Source organism: Vespula vulgaris, chromosome 5, assembly GCF_905475345.1.
Source record: "Vespula vulgaris chromosome 5, iyVesVulg1.1, whole genome shotgun sequence".
In the NCBI taxonomy this organism is placed as follows: Eukaryota; Metazoa; Arthropoda; class Insecta; order Hymenoptera; family Vespidae; genus Vespula; species Vespula vulgaris.
In genome coordinates, this window is record NC_066590.1 from 2,631,274 (window position 1) to 2,654,000 (window position 22,727).

The window sequence follows — 22,727 nt, forward strand, 5'->3', positions numbered from 1 at the left end:
TAATAATAATAATATTAATAATAATGATGATGATAATGATAATAATAATAAATTATGCAACGGTGACGATACAGGTAATAATGATTATGATTATGTTCGTATATATACTAAGTAATACTCCCCTAATTTCGTAAATCGCATTAAAAGACGATAAAATAATTTATAATACACGCTCTCATAAATTATTATACAAGATGAGGGATCCTGTATTTTGCGAAAGACCGAACACATTGTAAGGATATAGGATGACGGGATGCAACTTTCTTGGAAATTTTATCACGACCGCCGACCTTCGCATAAGCAAGAAAAAAAGTAGAAAAAGAAGAGAAAGAAGAGAAAGAAGCAGAAGCTTTTGCATCATGCATTTTAGAAACATCTATTTTCCTTCTCTTCAATTCGTGTTTGTATTTCATGTGCAAATACATCTTCGGAGAAAGAGAAAGAATCGGGGAAAGTAAAAGGGGATGTAAAAAAGAAATCAGAGAAAAAAATCAGAGGAGAACGATTGAAGGAAGAAGAAGAAGAAGAAAAAAAAAGAAAAAAAGAAAGAAAGAAAGAAAGAAAAAGTAAAAAGTAAAAAGTAAAAAGGAAAAAGAAAAGGAAAAGTATTCGTCTATCATAACATTAAAATTCAGCTAGCTTTCTGTCGCAGAAAAATTCTAAAGAACAAACTTTTGCATATATGTATATATATACGTATACATATTACGTACACATATACGTATGTATGTATGTACGTACGTACGTTCGTACGTATGTATTAACGTCTATCTCAGTATTTTTTTTATCTTTCCTGATCGACTATCATTAAGCGTTTTAAAACGCAGTCGATGTTCGTTTTTATCAAAGATCTGACAATATTCTCTTTCTCTTTTTTACTTTTTACATTCTTCTTTTTTTATTTATGTTTTTTTAGACGTCTCGCTGGAGACTTTTTTTTTTTTCTTTTATGTTGACTGACGTTAATGGTCCGATCCGTACGCTTTCGGCTCTCTCTTCGTCAATTTTTCTTTTCTGTTTTTTTTTTTTCTTTTTTCTTTCTTCATCCACCCCATTTTCATCTTCGAGAGTGAGAGAGTGAGAGAGAGGGAGGGGGAAGGGGAAGTAGGAGGTAAAGAAAAAATATACAGGGTGAATCAAAAGTCTTCGAATGAAACAATGGATTCACCGATGATTATTAAAAATCGTTCATACCTTTCCTAGAGATATATTTTAAGCTACCAATTTCGTTTTATTTTTCCTTTTTTTTCTCTCTCTACTCAAATTATAAAAAATATGTAAGAAATGCAATAAACAAAAATTACAAACCATAGGCCTGTAAAATTGTATCGTCAAAGGGTTATCGATTATTACGTTGCACAGATGAATAGATAGACGCACGCAACTACGCACACGAACACGTACACACGCACGTATGCACATTACACATATTATCTAATTGTTTCGATTGATCGATCGACCAGAATGACCGAATTCGTTGGAACGAATAGGATCGAACGCAATGGATTTCGAGAGTACGCATTATGTGTCGTGCTAACTGGTATTAAGGCATTTAGAAGGAGGAGAAAGAGGGAGAGGGGAGTGTTCATGGTAGGATGCGGGATCATGAAAGAGGGGGAGAAGGAGGAGGAGTAGTGGGTGGGAGAGGGAGGATAGGGAGAATAAATTTATCCTAATGCACACGAATCGACGATGACGATGACTAGTGGATATGAACGTATCGACATCCATCGTAATATATCGGCCTATCTCTCTCTCTCACCTCCTCTCTCTCTCTCTCTCTCTCTCTCTCTCTCTCTCTCTCTCTCTCTCTCTATTTGCCTCTAATTACGATATTGGGTATTATACGCTTGTGTTGTTAATGTTATTATTATCATTATGATTGCCATTATGCTAGTCCGATCACGCTCGATCATCCAATTTTAGTATTATTTCCTCTCCCCTTCTCTCTCTCTCTCTTTCTCTGTGTGTGTGTGTATATATATATATATATATATATATATATATATATATATATACACGAGTGTGTACACATGTATGCGTAAACATTATAGTACAGAAAACAATAACAACAACAAACAACGACGACAACGACGACGACGACGACAATAACAACAACACAACAACAACAATGATGATAATATTAATAATAATAATAATAATAATTAAAAGATGAAAAATGATGAATGAAGATCAAAGAAAGACACATGGAAATGCGTAAGTGATTAATATAATTCAATTAAACGTATTTGTCGATGCGTATGTGTGTATGCCCGTAAATAGATAATGCGATATAATGTAAATACGATAAAATCTATAGTGATATTAAAATGATCATGATATATCCTATTGTTGATCCCTATTTAATCCTCCCGACGAAAACCTACTCCCTCCCATCTCTCTCATCTTTATTCTCTCGATTGAATTACAATCGTTGCTTTCGAAGAAATTAATAATAAGAAATATTAATAATAAGAAAAAAAAAAAAGAAAAGAAAAGGAACGAAAGAAAACTATGATAATAAAAATACTTTTAAAAGGCGCGTCGTTATATCCCACGGATCCGACATTTTTTTCTTCGAATTTCGATATTAATTATCAATCACGTGGTTATTGGCAAATTACTGTGTTCCTTGAAAAAAAGGGTTTAAAAGAGATGGAAAAAAAAAAGAAAAAAATTTGTCCTTTTTTTTCTAGAAAAATCGATAGAGGGAATAAAGGGTGGAGGGAGGAGGGTAGCAAAGGGGTGAAAGAGGGTAAAAAAAATTAATGCTCGTTTACAAAACGTTGTTATTACTCAATGAATTGAAAAGGAAAAAAAAAGAAAGGAAACAGCGAGAAAGAAAAAAAAGAAAAAAAGAAGAGAGAGAGAGAGAGAGAGAGAGGGAGAGAGAGGGAGAAAGAAAAGAGTTATTCCGTATCGGATCTGTAAGAGCAGCAAAAGAGCAATTAATTTTCTCGATTTCTCGTCGTGACATTGGCTACATCAACGGCATGGGTTCTCAATTTTTCGTGCTGTGTTTCGGCTGGAAATTTCTTTTTTTTTTTCGATAAAAAAAAATTTTTTTTCTTTCTTTCTCCCTCTCTCTTTTTCTTTCCTATCCACGTTTTAATTAGAATAAAATTTAGCGTCACGTAAGTGACATTTATGATTTTTTAACGAAACACTTGTCTCCAATTGTCTTTCACATGTATTTCTCTTTCATGAAATTCTTTTCGAAGTATTGGAATCCATTCATCGTGTAATTGACAAAATTAACACGACGAATACCAGAAGAACGAATCATAATCACAACGAGAAGCAAAGAGATATAGTGATAAGAATTGAGTCGAGTTGAAAAGACCGGTAAATATCAGTAATTAGTTACTTATCCGAACGATCGCGAGATGCTGATTGAGAAACACTGATAGACAGAGTATAATGGCGTCCATATACATTGTAATAGGAGGCTCTTCGATAGATACTCACGAGCATTATATTGGAATTTCGATTTGTTTAGCTCGTTGAATATCACGATTTCGTTAAACCAAAATAGAACGATACTACAGTATACCGATACTGGAATCTGTAGTGTCTGACAAAGAGAAAGAGGGACAAATAGAGAGAGAAAGGGATAGACAGAGAGAGAGAGAGAGAAAGAGAAAGAGAGAGAAAGAGAAAGGAAGGGAGAGAGAGAGAGAGGGAAAGAGAAATAGAGTACTATGAAGTACGTGGTTCATGTTGAGTAGACGTGGATCATTTTCCACGCAAGTGCAACAGATCGTTTACAAAATCGTCGTGAATTATCGTCAGAAACAAGACAAAGGTAGATTCGTTTTTGATAAACGATTGTTAGCTCGTAAAACCGATAAATCGATTTAAATATAAATTTAAGTATTATTATAACGCGATGTATTCAATATTTTTCATCAAGATGTGTGTGTGTGTGTGTGTTATATTTTATTAACATAATAATTATCAACGATTCTATAAAATAATCGTCTTTTATAATTAAAACAAAAAAAAAGGTCAATGACCTATGCTTTATACATGTATCAGATATAATAGGTCAATGACCTCTGATGCTTTATTAGTTATATATCTATATATGAAAAAATTGTGGATCAATAAATCGTACAAATTTTTAAATATTTATATATACATACATATCAATACATAAATAAATATATATATAATTGGATAATATCTATAATATATTATATATACATATATACATACAAAAATTCAATCTTTTAGTATGTTAAAAAAATAATAAATTTTATATATATATATATATATATATATATATATATATATATATATAAAATATATATATATATATACGTCTGAAAAATAAATTTGATGATAATCTAGCAATCGTCGCGTGTACTATTTCAGTGTATTGGTACGATCAATCAAGTTTCATTCCTTCCTGACCTTCTTTCAAGCTCGTCGAGCAAGAGAGAAAGAATGATAATAGTTCTCCAGTAGAGACACTTTTCCAGTCGTTCGTTCACGAACCGAGAAAAGCTTACGCAAGCTCTATTTTTCGAAATGACACAAGCTACATAACGTATCATGAAATTGATATCACGAGAAAAGTGATTTCGTTTATGGTTAAATTTATTAAACAGTGTGAAAGAAAAGGGAACAGACAATATTATAAATAGATGTGTGTAATAATAATAATAATAATAATAATAATAATAATAATAATAATAATAATAATATATAGAAATTATTTTCTATATTTTTGATCGCCGAAAAAAAAAAGAAAATAAAAAACTAAATGTCGATATTTTTATATTACAGAGTCCTTATTAATCAACGAAATATTATTCAAAGTAATATCTCGTGCGACCCAGTATGATTAAGGAAAAAGAAAAAAAATAGAAAGAAAGTGGTAGAAAAAATGGAGAAATAAAGAAGAATGAGAAAAAGGGAGGTATAAAAGTCTTAAGATCTTCCTCCTTTCGCAAATTTTCTTTTCTTTTTTTTTTCTCTCTCCGTTAGATAAAATTACCCTCGTTAATTAATACCAAAATATCTTCGGTAGGAGGAACGCTCGCTTTATATTACTACTATCATGTATAATGCAACGATTCTCTTAAAAAATGTAATATATCGCACGATCGAGAAAAAAAGGAAATTGAATAGAAAAAAAGAAAAATAGAACTGAATAACTACCATCTATATTTTCTTTCCTTTTTTAATAACATACTATGATATATAAGTCCACACTATAGTTATATAAATCCTTTTTCGTTTATTTTCTTGAATTAAGAAATTAATCCATTCATTGATTAATAAAGAAATATTTTCGAAAGAGAAAGAGAGAGAGAAAAAATGGATGCTTTTTTTATTATTGCTATTGGATAATACAAAATTCTGATACCCAACAACATGTGACTTTATTAAATCAGCTGATATTAGATTTGTATCTTTTTTTTTTAATGCATTTGTTTTAAAAACCCAGTAACATGTGACTCTGTTAATTTAGTTTGTTATAATATTTATTTATTTATTTATTTATTTTTTTTTATATAACAATACGTATATACATATTAATATCAATAAACTCATATATATACTATATATATATATATATATATATATTCTCTCGTGTATCAGAATGTAAAGGATCCTCTTACTACATCCATATGTATATTCTAAATTTCCACTGCAAGTGTACGAATGGAGTATAGTTTAAGCACATAGCACTCTCTTTATTTCTCTTTCTCTTCCTATCTCTATTTTTCCTTGCTTGCAATTCCACTCGACACCTTATACGATGAGAATACTCGAAAAAAAGGACAAAATAAAAGAAAAAAGAAGGAGAAAATGAGGAAATATACATACGAGACGCGAAACACTTTTTCTGAAAGAGAGAGAGAGAGAGAGAGAGAGAGAAAAAGAGAGTTAGTTCATGATGTAGAATAAGATAGAAACAACGATTTTAAAAGATGAACATCTTCGTTTTCTTTTTCTTTTTCTTTTTTTTTCTTTTCTTCTCTTTTTTTCCGAGTTCCTTTCAAAGTCGGAAATACTTCTAAATTTCTCTAATTTTTCTCTATTTTCTAATTAACACGGTTTTCATGTTAATCATCGTCATCACAGAATATGAAGATACCGAACGATAGATTTTTTTTTCCTTTTTTTTTTTTTCTTCTTTTTACGTTATCTTCGAAAATTAGAAAGAAAATAAGAAATTAAACCAATCGAGAGATCGCCAATTCTTTTGCGAATTTTCTATCAGATTCTAATCAGAAAATATTCGCGTTAATTATATACCATCGAAATCGAAATAAGCATAATACTTCCCTTTTTTTCTTTTTATATATAATTAATTTCGAAAATTATTAAAACGAAATAAATTAAAATAAAATAGAAAGAAGGAGAAAAAGAAAAAGGAAAAAAGTGTTAAAGGCGAGATATCGAGATAATAAAACTCTTAAAATTTTTCTAAATTTCTCTAAATCTATCGAGTTGCTAATCAGAAAATCTTTATGTTAATTATCATCATGAGAATCACACAAGTACCTGATAAACTAACACTAACGCGTTAGGTATATTAGTACGAGTAATAAGCATGCTTGCGTGCGTTGTGCCGTATTCCAGCTCGGTTTAAGTGATAATGGAATCTCATAAAGCGCGCAACACTCCAACGCGACACATAATTTAGACTCGGAATTAACTCGTAACAAACTTCGGACGGTGTTCCGTCCCGTTTAAATCGACGTAATACGCCATGAGATAAAATTTTTAAATCGTTTAAATGGGACCAACGACGATATAATGTAACAAAGAAAATTCTTTTCTAATTCTTTCGACGACGAAAATTAAATATCTCGATCACGAAAAAAAATTTTACGTGGAAATTATTCCGCGCGAACATATTAAAGACTAATTAATTTTATTTTTATATGCGTATGTATGTATGTATGTATATATATATATATTATTTATATATCGCTTTTTTTTTAGGTTATAAAGTAATGTTAAACAGCGTGCTTTTATAAAAAGAAAAATATTATTAGCTATTTAATTTAAATACCTTCTATATATAGATGACTATTGATATATTTTAATAAATTTTATTTATATCATACGTGTGTGTGTGTGTGTGTGTGTGTGTGTGTGTGAATAAAAAATACGAGAGAATAATTTAACAAAGGAATTATTTTTAGCGATATTAAAATCCAATTAATTCTATTTATTTAGTATTTCATTTGCATATCATTTTTTCCCATTACAAAATAAAAATAAAGAACATTCTTTAAAGGTAGAAATTATTAGCTATTTAAATATCTTCTGTGTGTGTGTGTGTGTGTGTGTGTGTGTGTGTGTCTGTAGCTATCGTATATTTTAATAAATTTTATTTATATAGCATTCATGTATGTATATATATGTATATACATAATAAAAAAATATGAAAAAATAATTAAACTACGAATTATATTACGCGATATTAAAGTCCAATTAATTTTAATTATTTTATTATTTTATTCCCTCCCCCCTCCTCTTTCTCTCTCTCTCCCCCTCAATTATTTTCTTATTTACCTTTGATAAAAATTTCAACGAACTTAAAGGAGAAGAATAGTGCGGAAACTTTTTCTCTTTTCTTCCTTTTTTTTCTTTTCTTTCTTTACAAAATTACAAACACAAATAGACGAATGAATTTATATCTCTCGTTCACGTAAAGAAATGCTTACGCAGATGTTTTTAGTTAGTTCATGGTATCTTTCTCTTTTTTCTAGTTGTCAATCAAATACTCGCTAATTCATCGTTTTGTTTTTCTCTTTCTTTTCTTTTTTTTTTTTTTAAGAGAAACATTCACAAAAGGGAGTTTCGTGAAAGCTTAACAAAAAATTCAATTACCTAACAAACAGAAAGACAGAAAGACAGACAGACAAACAGAGAGAGAGAGAGAGAAAGAGAGAGAGAGAAATCAAATTAAAGTGCGATACACGATTATTTCAAACGTTGGTACGTCAAACCAATTACGGATCTACGTTCGTAGTCACTCTTATTACGAATATGAGTTGTTGATTATTAAAACAAAGAATATTAAATTCATATCGATAATTTATCCACCCCTTATACAACCTTTCGTTTATCCCTTGAGATAAAGAAAAAATTTATCCCGTTCCTAACGAAGAACGCGGTTTAACGTGAATTAAATTATATTACAAATTGATTCGTAAACCGAATAAATTATTTCTTATCGTAACTGATAATCTATATTTAATTATACATCAAATAGAATATGTATTATCGTCGAAACGACGATAATTAATCGTCACGAAATACCTAAACACGTACATAAGGATTTATGTACCTATCTATGTATATATGTATATATGTGTGCATCTGTGTGTGTGTAGAAAATGTTTAGTAGTTTACGATAAGCCAGAAGTTTCTCCAAGTGGCATCGTTAAATTCGGTTTATAATCGTCTACTATTCGAATCGACTAGGAAACGAATGGACTGTTTTAGTGACACTCGTAAACCGATTTACATTTCTAACATACATTGAACCTAGTTAAGAACAACTACAATCAATATGCAAATACTAAGGAAATCGTTGTGGATAATGTCTCTCCACTTTACAATTTTAGATATTAACTCGCTCGTCATTCTCTTTCCGTAGCAGGAATTAATTTCCTACGGTGGAAATAAAAAAAGAGAAAAAAGAGAAAAGAAAAAAATATTCTCTCTAATAAATAATACCATTTCTTTATTCAATTTCCAATTCATTGTGTGTGTGTGTGTGTGTGTGTGTGTGTACACGCATAAAAGAAAAAAAAATGGAAAGAAAAAAAAAAGTAGAAAAAGAAAAAAGGAGATATCATTTCTAATAAAAAATAACATTACTTTATTCAGTAGCAATTTGTTTTTTGGTCTGTTGCCTGTACTTAAAAAAAAAAAAAAGAAAGAAAGTGCGAGACAGAAAAGAAAGAAAGAAAACGATTCCTGTAGTGGGGGAAAAAAAATGAAAAAAAAAAAAAAGAAAATGATATTTCGTTTCTAAAAAATAATACAATTCCATTATTCAATTTCAATTTAGTTCTTGGTCCGTCTCTTGTTAAAACGAAAAAAAAAGAAGAAGAAAATCATTAAAAAAAAGAAAAAAAAAATGACTGCTAATCATAGAACGAACCGATTATTTTCAATCAAAATATATATAATTCTAATAACCCATCGGTATTTTCGTAATACAAATAAAAATGATCAATATTGATTGAAACAAATCCAATACCCAATTCTAGCGTTTAATTATTTATAAGAACGAAATCGAAAATATTCAAGTACTTACATGCGTTACCGATCGTTCGTTCGATCAAATACACATATAATTATATAAATAATTTAATTAATAAAAACATCGAGCGAAATTAATCTTTCCTGTTTTTTTTTTTTTTTTATCGATTGGATAAGGTCACGATCGACGAAAAAAAAATAAAATAAAATAAAAAAAGAGAGAGAAGGAAAGAAGAAATTAATCCACGCTTTCGAAAGCGTTCAAGAGCAACGGAAGAAAAAAAAAAGAGAGAGAGAGACGAGAAAAGAACAACAGAAAAATAAAAAGAGAAAAAGAAAAGAAAAGAAAAAAAAAAGAAAAAGAAATTAATCTCCACTGTTGAGCACGTTCGCTTTAAAGTTGCCAAAGTGAAATATCTTCGGATGTCGTTTCTTAAAATGGCTGTTTTTATTCGCAAAAAAGAAAGAGAGAGAAAGAGAGAGAGGGAGGGAGAGAGAGAGAGAGAGAGAGAGAGAGAGAGAAAAAGAGAAAGAGAAAGAAATGAAAGAAATTTTCTAGATTTTTTTTCTTTTTCTTTTTCTTTTTTTTCATTTCTTTTCTCTTCTCTTCTCTTCTTTTCTTTTCGTTTCCTTTCTTTTCCTTTCATCGTTGCCATTACATTCATTTCCACATCGTCGGGAGCAATTAAAGTACTAATTTCGATGCCTCTCTGGGCAATCAAGCCATACGTAAGTATTCTACGTCTCTGAATCGATCTACTACCTCGATCGAAAACCCTTTCATTAACGATTGACTACCGATTATTTCCGAAATTTACGAAGGAATTTTAATTACGATAGAAAAATTATTATATCAGGTGAGATATTTGAAAATTATAAAATTACTGTATCGAGTGAAATTATTATATCATGTACGGAGCTAGGAACGATAATATAGGACCGAGTTGTTCGAGAAATATCTGTTGTAATCATCGATTTAAAATTCAAATTTTAATTTAATTTTTGTCGCTCTCTTTCGTCCTTCTTTTTTTTTCTATCAATTAATTTCTAGGCATTACCGATATCGATAGATTTCTAATTAACAAAATTTTTATTCTCATCTTTTTATTTATTTATTCTTTTTTTCAACATCGGTTGCAGTGAAAAAAGAAAAAAAATGTTCGAAGAAGCCATCTCAATCGCAATAAGTTGTTTTTAGGAAAATGGTGTTCCACGAAATTCGTTTGTTTTAAACATGGCGGTTCTCTGTCTTTTTATTTAACGATTTGTACGATGAAACTCGTTTTGCGAAAGAGAAAGAGGTTGAATAAAAAATTGTTTCTGTAACTACTCGACTGCGATGTTAAAATCCTTCACATTGTTAACTCGGCTCTACGTTTACGAGATAAAATAATCTCTCGTTTAATTGAAACTATTGGACGTATTACGTGAATATGCATGTATGCATTAAATTCGTATAAGAAAATTTCTATAATGGCGAATATAATATTAGAAAATTATTATAATTAATGAAAGAAATTTAATGAGAGATTTATATACATAAATGCATTCGAATTCCTGATTAAACGTATAAATATCACGAAATTTTATATCTTCGTGTATCATTAAGGATTTATTTATTTTTTGTTATTATTATTTTTTTTTTCTTCTGTAAAACTTGTTAGATTTGAGTAGAAAAGTTAATAAAGAGAAAAAGAAAGGATAATTATAGCAGTATTGGTTGATCGGAAAATAAGAAAGAAAGATAGATAAAAGAAAAGAAAAATTTACCTCGCTTGAAAAATTTCTTATTGTCCAAGTAAGAAGCCATCTTGTGTGATAGAACGATTGCAACAATGTTGACCAAACGAAAAAGTGGCAGCAACGTCTCGCACGAGATCAAACCGGAACAATAATTTCTTTTTTTCCACTTCACTGATAATTCCATCGATTCTTTTCTACGAAAAACACAATGTCGATGAATTTCTTTAACCGTCAAAACGATCGTCCTAATTCGTAAACGTAATCGTTCGATACGAAAAAAAAATTTATCGATAATCCTCGGACACTTGGAAACAATCACGAAACGGTTTTATCGCCATCTTAGAAAATGTGGTTAATTGGTTCGACGAGCTTGCACGTAGATCATTGGTTAACCGTGATTGGTCGATATCGAGTGGATTACTTCGCTCGACCAATCGGAGTGTTTAAGGATTATGTAACTATCGTTGTTACATTTTTAGAACGTTGGACAAGGTGAATAATAAAAATAAAAGAAAAGAAACTAATAAAAGAAGAAAAAGAAGATACAAAATACAAAATTAATAAAAACATGACGAAACTTAATCATATGAGAACAAATTGTTTCATAATTTCGATTTGAAAATTAATAAAAAATTCTTTCGATGTATATACACACGTACGTACGTACGTACGTATGTATGTATGTATGTCGAAGTTTATAACAATATAATTTCATAGGATCAACGTACAACAAAACGAAGTAATTATGCGATGACAGATTAAAGAAACATCTACTTACAAATAGAGATCCAATTTTTCTAGGAGCACAAAAATATAAGAACGCAATTATGTTTATTAAAAGTGAATTTTCAAAGCAATGATTCTAGAAGCTATCGCAAAAACCATTGAAAGTAATAATGCTAGTTCTATGAAGATGGCGCTTGTGGTACTTCAACTTTAGAAACTTTCATCGAATTGCGTGCATGCGTGCATGTGTGCGTGACGTGTACGTGTTTATATAATTATAACTATCTTTAATAACAATTAATTTCAATAAGAAAAAAAGTAAAAACATGGGATATAAAAATAAAACAAAAATACTCGAACAATAATTTTTCTTTTCTATATATCGATACTCTTAAAAAAGAATTTTTTAAAGACACGTATGCGTGTGTGTGTGCGCACATATAAATACATTCATCTTTAATAACGATTAATACTTAATTTAAATAATAAAAAAGTTCAAAAATATATAAGAAAAAATTATTAAAAATATTCAAGAAATAAATTCTTCGTTGTTTGTCTTTTTTTTCTATATATTAATATACCCAATAAAAATTTTCTATAACGTACTTTTTATAACGTTCGTTATACTCGATCACGTGATCGTATTCGAACAGGTTTAAGTCGATGGAAAAAGTAGGATACATTTAGTCTGTACTTCCGCGTCGGTTCGGGAACTCTTTTTTCGTTAATGGACCGAAAACGTTACGACGAAATATCTATTATTACGTAAAATGTCCATTATCGTTCGGTTATCTATAATCCGTCAGTGAAAATACGATACGGTCTATTCTATATCGTATCTCATTTATTCGGAATTCATTAAAAGTATTGTGTATATGTGTACCTATATGTGTCGTGTGTGTACGTGTGTGTCGTGTGTGTCGTGTGTGTCGTGTGTGGGATACGAGAAACGAATTAACGCGTATTAATTAGAGAACGTATTACGATTTATTTCAACAACGGGATATGTCCGCGACAATTATTTCGAATCATTTTTTAAAATGTCTCGTTAATTATGAAAGAGAAGAGGACAATTAAATCGTATTCAATGGACCTTAGTTTTGACAAATTCTACTTTTTTATTTCTTTTTCTAGGTTATCGTCAACGTAAGTACTTAATATTAATTATGTCTCTTTACCTTTTTTTTTTTTTTTCATATAAACGTATTAAATATTTTCAGTGTTAACTTAGTACGAATAGGAATATCAGTTTTATTTATATTTTCGTTCTTATTACGAAATAAACTTTTTTAGGTTATATGGAACTTTGTTTCTGAAAGTACGTGATATTAATTATGTTTTTACTATATCCTACGAATATTTTCTTCTTTGATTTTTTCGTATAAAAATATTACTTTTATTTTTCTTTTTTCTTTTTTCTTTTTTCTTTTTTCTTTTTTTTTATAGTTTTTCAACTTGTACGAGTTATTTTCTTCAAGTACGCGATATTAATTATATTTCTTTTACACTTCTTACACATATTTTTTGGTTGACTTCGTGAATGTAAAAATATTACTTCTGACTTATATTTAATTATACATCTATATATATATAACAAAAATAACTTTCCTATTTCTAAATTTCATTAATTTATACTTTCTATAAATACGTGATATTAATTGTGAATTTTTCTTACACGTTACACGTACTTCCTATCTTAATTTCGTATATAAAAATATTACCTTTCATTTATATTTGATTCTTAAGAATAAAAAAGTGGGAAGGAAAGTCGATTATCTGAAAATAAACTTTTTATGGAAGTAAATAGGACAAGAATATATACATACTTCATACATACATACATATATATATACACATATATACATATATACATAGACGAATGGCCAGGCTCGTTTACGACCACGATTTGGTACACGATTTCAAACGACACATGCACAAACACATACATACAGATACACATACACAATTACTACACCGATGTATGATGTTTCATTTGTCAACTTCGTCATAGTTACGTCCCGTAGTTCTTCAACTGAGTCATATAAACTACTACGAACTTGCACACAGTGTTAACTCCAGTAGCTATCGTTCCACTGTAAAATACTATTATTCGTTGGCACACAATGCTTGAACTTCGAGTGTAAGGTACGAGAGAGGTTATGGGAGTACGAAGAATTTCTATGGCGAACTCGATATGTGATATCGTAGAAAACAAAAAACCAAAAAAAAGACAAAAAAAAAGAACAAAAAACAGAAAAAGAAAAAGAATCAAGATAAAACGAAACTGGTAGAAAAACAAAATGAATGAAAAAAAAAAAAAAAAGAAATGGATTGGAGGAAGGAAGGACGAAACGAAAATAACGCAATAAAGTATAAAATTAAATAGAATAAAAAAAATGTTAGCTTCTGTTAGATGTATCAAAGAAGTAACGTTCTAAATTAATCGAAAAGAAAAATTCAGGATAATTTACTTGGCTTGGTGAATTAACGGTAATAACGAATTTGTAATCTTATACGGTATTCTTGTAACTTGGATGCTGGCTTTGAAAAGTGACGAATAGGAGGATTAAGTTTGGGGTTTGAAAAGTTCCCAAGGGCGATTTTTTAAATTAATTGCACCTTTTTCGAGACTCTTTACTGGCTAATTTTTCACTCCTTTTTCTTTTTTACTTTCGTTCTTTCTTTTTCTGTTTCTCTCTCTCTCTCTCTCTCTCTTTCAATCACAAGCACGGCTGAATAAAACTGAGAGGTTATTCCTGCGTGTATTCTAAGCGAGGTTTCAAAAAAAGAAAGAAAAAAAAAAAGAAGAAAAAACAGGAGTAAATCGATTTTTAAAATCATCTGCAAACTTTTCGATACGTTCTGCTATTCTCGGTAATAGTTAAGATAAACGAACGTAATTTAATCTCTTTTTTACTGGACAGAAGAAAGGGGAAAGAAAAAAATGTACACTATTTTATAATATGTAAAAGTAGGAGGATAGAAATTAATTATGTGCGATGTACGAGATTGATAATAAATGATTAAAAAAAAAGAAAGAAAGAAAGAAAGAGAGAGAGGGAGAAAAGAAAGAAAAGAATCAATGTGCAATCGGATACAATATTTTTCTTATCGATATTTGAACATGTGGATTCGAAAAAAAAAGAAAAAAAAAAAACTGAAAAATTAATTACAAATATTGCCGAGCACAGATGAAAATAAAAGTCGAATGTAATTTGTTCTTTTGTGGAAGGTCGAAAAAAAAAAGGAAAAAAAAGTAGATAAAATAAATAAATGAATAATCTATATATCGTATTATCAATACATAATTAATAATAAAAGACGATGATCAGATTTAGAATATTTAAATCGTCAAATCATCTCGATGAATTATCTCAAATCGTTTATCTTCTTTTCATCTTAAAAAGTAAAAAAGAAAAGGAAAAAAAGAAAAAGAAAGAGAGAAGATTACGAAGGATCTTAAATTTCGTTTCCCTCGGATTTGTAAAGATAATAACAAATTATGAAATATCTCTGTGAAATATGAAAAATATGTAAATCTCTACTTACTTATTGTTTAGTTGAATTAGTAGAAAGATTCGTGGGTCACGTAATATAATACATTTCTACACCAATCAACTCAACAGTACACATTAATATATATACGCTTACATATATATATATATATAAAGGATGTGTAAAGTTTCTCGTTCTTTTTGACTTTACTGATGTGATACATACATACACATACATATAGGTGTTCAAATCTATGTGTGTGTGTATATGTATGTATATATATATATATATATATATATATATATATATATATATATTATGACGTGTAGACGTTTTCAATGTGAAAACCACGACACGACTGTAATATCTGTTTTTGAAAGTTTCACGTATATATGTACCATGAACGCGCGCGCGATAAGATATGAGCAGTTTTGAATAACGCGACGGCGATAGTATTGCATATGCTGCTTTTTATTACTTCAAAACGTTTTCCTCCTACCCTTCGTCCCCCTTGCACACCACCACCCATCTCTATATTCTCAAAGTTTACGCGAATACGCGAATAATTATTTTCGAATATCTTCATTAACTCTTTTCCTTTTCTTTTTTTATTTTTTATTTTATTGCATGTGTATATGTATGTGTGTATATACATATATATATATATTCTACGTTTTCTATCTTTAAAGATGATATAATAAAAAATATGTAAAATATAAATAAAATAAAAAAGTATATAAATTTTAACAGTACTAATAAGAATTAAGTCCGGTTAATAATTTTTTATTTCTTTTTTGTTTTTTTCTTTTTCTTTTTTCAATTTCGTTGTTATCTTAAAACTTACATAACAGCAAAGTTATAGTATATATATCGTAATTATATTATATCATAAATAATGTGGCATAAAATTATGATAGCAGTAATAAATAGAACCCAACTTTTTCTTATTTATTATTTTTATATTATAACCTAGTATAAAATTATAATAGTAGCCATAACTATTTATCAGTTTAATTACTATAATAGTAATTATATTATGCAATAACTAATATTACTGTATCATATATCATAACTGGCTCTAACTGTAACATAACTAATGAATAATGACTATAATCCTTTTTAGTTATGCTATCTAGTAACTAGTATATAAAAAAAAAAAAAAAAATATACAAATTAAAAAATCGTCAACCGACATGAATTTTCGTTTCTCCTCTTTCTATTTTCTCTCTTCTCTCCGAATTTCCATTAAAATATATACTAAAGATAATAATTATACGTTATGCGCCCACCTAAATACATGCATACGTAAATACATACTTACATACATACATACATTGCATATATACTTGCAATATACGATTTTGTTTTGAACGCGATTTCTCGTTCGCGTGTTGAAATCGTTATTAAGTAGGGAGAATAGTAATTACTCGCGGTTCAGTGACACCGTTCCTTTAGGGGGTTGAAAAGGAGAAAAAAAAGAAAAAAGAGGGGTTGAAAATCTCGACGACGAAGTTACTGACGAATAAAAAATAATTTTTTTTTTCTTTTCCCTTTCTTCGTCTTCTTTCTTTCCTTTTCTTTCTTCATCTTCTATTTTCTTTTTCTTTTCTCTTTTTTTTCCCTTTTTTTCTTTTTTTCTTTCAAAGAAGGGATGGAAAAATTGAACGTCTTTAGGTGCGAATCGTTACGCATTAATCATCTGCGAGTGTACACGCCAACTTTTATGATTAATGTCTTTCATATATGTTACATACTTACATACATACATATACACATACATACATATGCGCAATGTATGTGTGTGTGTAGATATATATATATATATATTTGATCGAGAAACGATAACGTAATAAATCAAGCTCATCGGAAATTACCAAAATTTACGCTTCGATGTTGCTCGATAACGTTATTATCAGAAAATATTTTTCTATCATCCTGTTTCTCTCTCTCTCTCTCTCTCTCTCTCTCTCTCTCTCTCTCTCTATCTATCTCTATCTCTCTTTCTCTTTCATTCTCTCGTTGTTTATTTTTTCTTTTTTTTTCTTTACTTATTTACTTATTTATTTTCATTTTCTTTTTTTTTTAAACTCTACCACCCTCCCTGGAATATACCAGAGGATCGTCGAGTAGCAATTTCAATGTTTACGAGTATTCGTCGATGGATTTTGAAACAATTTTTTTAAACGATAACGAAAAAAAAAAAATAAATAAATAAATAACAGAAAGGAAAAATCGCTCTCTATTATCGTCGTATTTATTATTATACATATAGTAACGGCCTGGAGGTATATTACGATTGGTTCACAAACAATACATGAGTCTCTCTCTCTCTCTCTCTCTCTGCATGTTCGTTTTCACTATATCTATTTCATATTTTACATTTTAATCATTGTGCACCTGCACGTACATACCTACGTGTGTTCTTCGACGAAGTCGAATGAAAAAAAAAAAAAACAAACAAAACAAAACAAAAGAAAAAAGAGAACAGAGAAAAGGGTGGAAAAGAAGGATATACAAAAATGAAAGTACAAGAATTAAATTAAATTAAATATATAAGGAGCAATAGATCTACAGAAAGAAAGAAAGAAAACACTACATAATTTTGTAATGACTATAGCGCTAAATATTCGATACACTTCGAGTGTTTTTTATACGCACACGCGAACTCTCTCAAACTAACACGCTATAGTAATAAAAATGTAAAAGTACGCGCATCGCATGAGGCTATATTTTTTTCTTAGCAATACAAATATATATAATGTATGTATGTATGTATGTACGTATTTATTACGTTCATGCAAACACGCGATGATAATTTGTACGAAACGAGAAAAGAGCACGGTTTTTCCTTTTCCTTTTTCTCTTCTTTTTTCTAATTTTTTTTCTTTCTCTTTCCAACCCCTCTTTTCTATTTTCGAAAATTAAAGAGAAGTATAGGTCGTAAGAAATGAAAAGAGAAACTTCTTAAACTCGATCAGTCCTTCGAATTATTATATTTGATTTTCATATAGCCTTTCACCCCTTCTATCCACCCACCACCCACCTAATCGCAAGTAAGTACGGCACGTGTTCTCTTCCTTCTCTTCACTTCCTTCCTTGTATCTCCTTCGATCCTAGAGAGAGAGAGATAGATAGATAGAGAGATAGATAGAGAGAGAGAGAGAGAGAAAGGGAGAGAGAAAGGGAGAGAGAGAGAGAGAGAACGTTTAGGTTTGCGTGCATTAGCGTTTACCCCTTCGGCCCTGTGAAATTCAACCGCCGCCGTTCCTAATGCTCTATCGATCCTAATAATGGCTCCAAGTCGGGTCAGACGTCTATTCGCGTAAACTCGGTTAAACAACGGTGTAAATATCATATAAATACGAAACATTTTTTTCTTTTATACTTCTCATCTCTCTCTCTCTCTCTCTCTATCTCTTTCTCTCTTCCTCTTTCTTTCTGTGATTTTGTCTCTCTGTCTGTATGATTTTTTTTTATATTTCGAACATGGAATGAATCGAAAGAAATGTTTTTTTTTGTAGTTTATAGTCGAGATATTTAGATAAGAAATTTTTTTCTTATTTTAAGTTTCATGAAATTTTTTTTAGATACTTTCTATCTCTCTCTCTCTCTCACTCTCTCTCTCTCTCTCTCTCTCTCTCTCTCTCTCTCTTTCTATCTCTTTCTCTCTTTCTCTTTCTTTCTGTGATTTTGTCTCTCTGTCTGTATGATTTTTTTTTATATTTCGAACATGGAATGAATCGAAAGAAATTTTTTTTTTGTAGTTTATAGTCGAGATATTTAGATAAGAAATTTTTTTCTTATTTTAAATTTCATGAAATTTTTTTTAGATTCTCTCTCTCTTTCTCTCTCTCTCTCTCTCTCTCTCTCTCTCTCTCTCTTTCTGTTTCTGTTTCTTTCTGTTCGTCTTGTGATTCTTATTTTTTTTTATTTTTAACATAGTTCAATCAAAAGAAATATTGTCTTGGAGTTCAAAGATTTTTAAAAATAAGCTTTTTTGTATTTTTAATTTAACGAAACTAGATATTGAATTTTCTCACTATATTCTTCTTTCTTCGTTTTCATCTCTTTCTGTCTTTCTCTCTCCATATCTTTCTGTTTGTCTTTCAGATTTTTTTCTTTTTTTTTTATTTCTAACATAAATCAATTGAAAGAAATTCCTGTTTGTCGTTCGGAGTTGAACTATTTACAAAACAAACTCTCTCGTATTTTTAAGTTAATAAAATTAGATATTAGACTTTAGTTTCTCTTTCAAAATTAGATATTAGACTTCAGTATCTCTCTCTCTCTCTCTTTTTCTCGCTCTCTCTCCATTTCTTTTCTTGTTTGTTTTTTGAATACTTTTTCATTTCTAATATAGATCGATAATGAAAAGAAATTCTTTTTCTTCGTACAAAGTTGAAGTTAAATTTACAACGCAACCTTTCTCGTATTTCCAATTTAATAAAATTAGATACTAAAAAAAGAAACAAAAAAAAATACTCGGGGTCTTAATCGAGTGACAAAGAAAAAAAGAGAGAGAGAGAGAGAGAGAAAGAAAGAAATAGAAAGAGGAAAAGGTAGAATTAGAGATAAAAAAAAAGCGGTCGATCCATGCGAAAGAAAATAAGATTCCTAAGCCCTAAGACTTTCTTCTACTTTCTTAGAGTTCTAATTCTCTTTCTTTAATTTTCGATCGTCTTAAACTTAAAGTTCAAAGAGTATAAAGGAAATACTTTTTCTCAATATATTGAAAAGACTCTGCGAAAAGAAATGCAAACATTTTATGTTTTATATATATATACATATATATATATATATATATCTCCTTTACACGCACGCATTCACAAACATATACGTAGAAAAGAAAATGTTCAAAGTAATATTATTAATTTTTTTCTTCGAGTAATTTATTTCAATGTAGAAGATAGATAAAGAAGAGAAAGAAAGAAAAAGAGAGTTAAAAAAATTAAAACGATGAGACTATTTGATGTATATAATATAATATTATATATATATACACATATACATATATGTGTAGATCATATACTAACACGAAGGTAATTGACGAGATCACGGCTCGTTATTGTCCTTTATCATTCTCTCCTTCCGAGTCAAGCAGAGTTCCTTGTAGAGGTCAAACGTCAGATCAAATCTTTCAGATTCGCTCGTATTATTCATCTTAAAAAAAAAAAGACAAGAATAAGAAAAGATAAATCAATTCTTACGTTTCTACATCTCTCTTTTTTCTCGTTATAATTAACAAGATGTTCGCAAAATTGATTCACGTCAAATCGCACCGATTCGCTTTTGATCTATGTTTAATTTTTCTTTTCAATTATATGCGGACCTCCTAGAGTTAATTAAAATCAAAGCAAAGAATTATCATCAAAAAAAAAAAAAAAAAAAAAAAAGAGAGAGAGAACAAATACGGCCACCACTCCCTGTTTTTTCTTTTTTTGTCATTATATTATAACAGAAAAAAGAATAATCGCTCGATTATTAATTATTTTGTTTTTCTTCTAAATAATTCCAATAGAAACAAAAATAATCCGATATATCACTTATTAGCAATACGTCACTTTTTTTTTTACTTTTTTTATCATCAAATAAAATCTTTAATTGATACATTCTTAAATTCTTCCAAATTCATTCATCGTTCATTCGATTCTTAATTTGTAAAAATAATTCTGAAATTCTTTATCGTCTTTAAAAAAAAAAAAAAAAAAACGGAATAGAGAAAAAAAGAAAAGAAACAGAAAAAATAATGTAATTTTCTCTCTCTCTCTCTCTCTCTCTCTCTCTCTCTCTTTTTCTTATTTTCTTAAAATCGTTGATATTTCGTGAGAGAGAGAGAGAGAGAGAGAGAGAGAGAGAGAGAGAGAGAGAGAGAGAGAAAGAGAGATCATTCAGATAGTTATAACTAGACGAGATATATCAGCTTTAAGGTACTCTCACGAGATAGTCGAGGAAGAAGAAGAGTCGTCGAGCAAGCTCGTATGAGATGAGATACTTGGATATTTTCGTTCGTTTACCGGACAGATTACGTGCTACGTGATCTACACGGTGTCTCTCATTCTCTGTCTATCGACGATCTTACGTGACTATCTATCGAAAGAACGAACGAACGAAAGAACGAAAGAACGACTAATGTCCGAATAATATTTCATTCCATTCGTGATAAAACAATAAAACAGTAAACGTTATCGAATCACGTACGACCTTTTTCTCTCCACCCCCTTTTACCCTCTCATGCATATCTTCTTACATACCTCATGTTTATTAATTAACATGTTTATTAATTTTTATTAACGTCCTTCTAATAATTCTGTTCCTTTAGCCATGATTAATTGTAACGTAAAATTTTTTACTTACTCTTCTTTTTTTTTTTTTTAATTTTTCTTTTTCTTTTTTTTTTTTTCAATTTTTTTTCTCATGTCCTCTCTCCCTCTCTCTTTCTTTTTGTATATCTCTCTTTGTCTAACAAAGGATAGTAATTTTCTGAGATGAAAAATTTGCGGACGTTGCCTTGGCTTTTCTCAGGATCGTATTTGTACAATTTGAGGGCCTTAAACGTAACTTCGTTGCGAGATCTCTCTATAAAAGTTCGTTCTGCTTGATCGATTATTCTTCTCTTCTTCTCTTCTTTTTTTCTTCTTTATCTTATAAATTCGATGTTAAAGAAATATCTATATTAGGCCTGTTTCGTTTCGTTTTTATTTATATCATGAGGTTTTATAAAATGTTTCATGAAATTTTTGATGAAAGCAAGCTTTTATCTGTCTGCTCTAGAAATGTAGATCTTTTTTTTTTCTGTTTCTTATTTCTCCATTACTATTCTTATTCTACTTTCTCAAGCCTATATACATATATATATACTATATACATATCTCGAAGAGATATAGATCATTTTGTCGATATTATCTTTTCATCTTCATGCTCGACACGCATCGTACAATCTATTCCGATCATTAATATTCTTCTTCTTCTTACTATTATTATTATTATTATTATTATTATTATTATTATTATTATTATTATTATTATCATTCACAATTAGTATTATTAATCTATACTAATAAAAAAAAAAAGAATAAGAATCGTACGACTTAGAATCAACGTTTTCGTTTAAAATTACAAACTGATCGATTCAAAAGAAGAATAATGGGCAAGAAAAAATAGCAAAAGAGAGAGAGAGAGAGAGAGAGATAAGAAAAGACTGACAAAGCTTTGACAAATCGAGACTAACGCTTTTCTATTCCTAGAAGAAGCGTCATCGAAGAAGATGGGACGTCTACCGTCGTTGGTAGGAAACGCGAAAGTAATCAGGGAACGCTTGATTGCGAGCCGAGAGTCTGTGTTCCACATCTATCTCTATCTCTATGTCTATCTCTATCTCTATCTCTCTTTCTCTTGCTCTCTCTCTATCTTTCAAACACATTCCATGGAACGAACGATCGATCGTCTAATACGCGTTACTCTCTTTGTACTTTTTCAATTTGACTTTTTTCAAGACGAAGAGGCAAGAGGATGGATGGACTGAT

At 29.6% G+C, this 22,727-nt stretch overlaps 1 protein-coding gene across 10 annotated transcripts in view; it reads right to left on the bottom strand.

Annotated features, from left to right (window-relative positions):
* Positions 1–22,727, bottom strand: part of LOC127064224 (5-hydroxytryptamine receptor 1) — a 126,459-nt gene that overhangs the window by 91,419 nt on the left and 12,313 nt on the right. The window contains exons 1-2 of one of the 10 annotated variants that reach the window (XM_050994956.1): positions 11,762–11,811; positions 11,011–11,177 (exon numbers count right to left, since the gene is read on the bottom strand). The exons of 6 other annotated variants lie outside the window; for them this stretch is intronic. The gene's annotated coding sequence lies outside the window, so the exon portion shown is untranslated. Of the gene's footprint in view, positions 1–1,308; positions 1,747–11,010; positions 11,178–11,761; positions 11,812–15,258; positions 15,385–22,727 lie in introns of those variants that run through there. 3 more of the 10 variants (XM_050994951.1, XM_050994959.1, XM_050994957.1) reach the window with 3 other exon arrangements.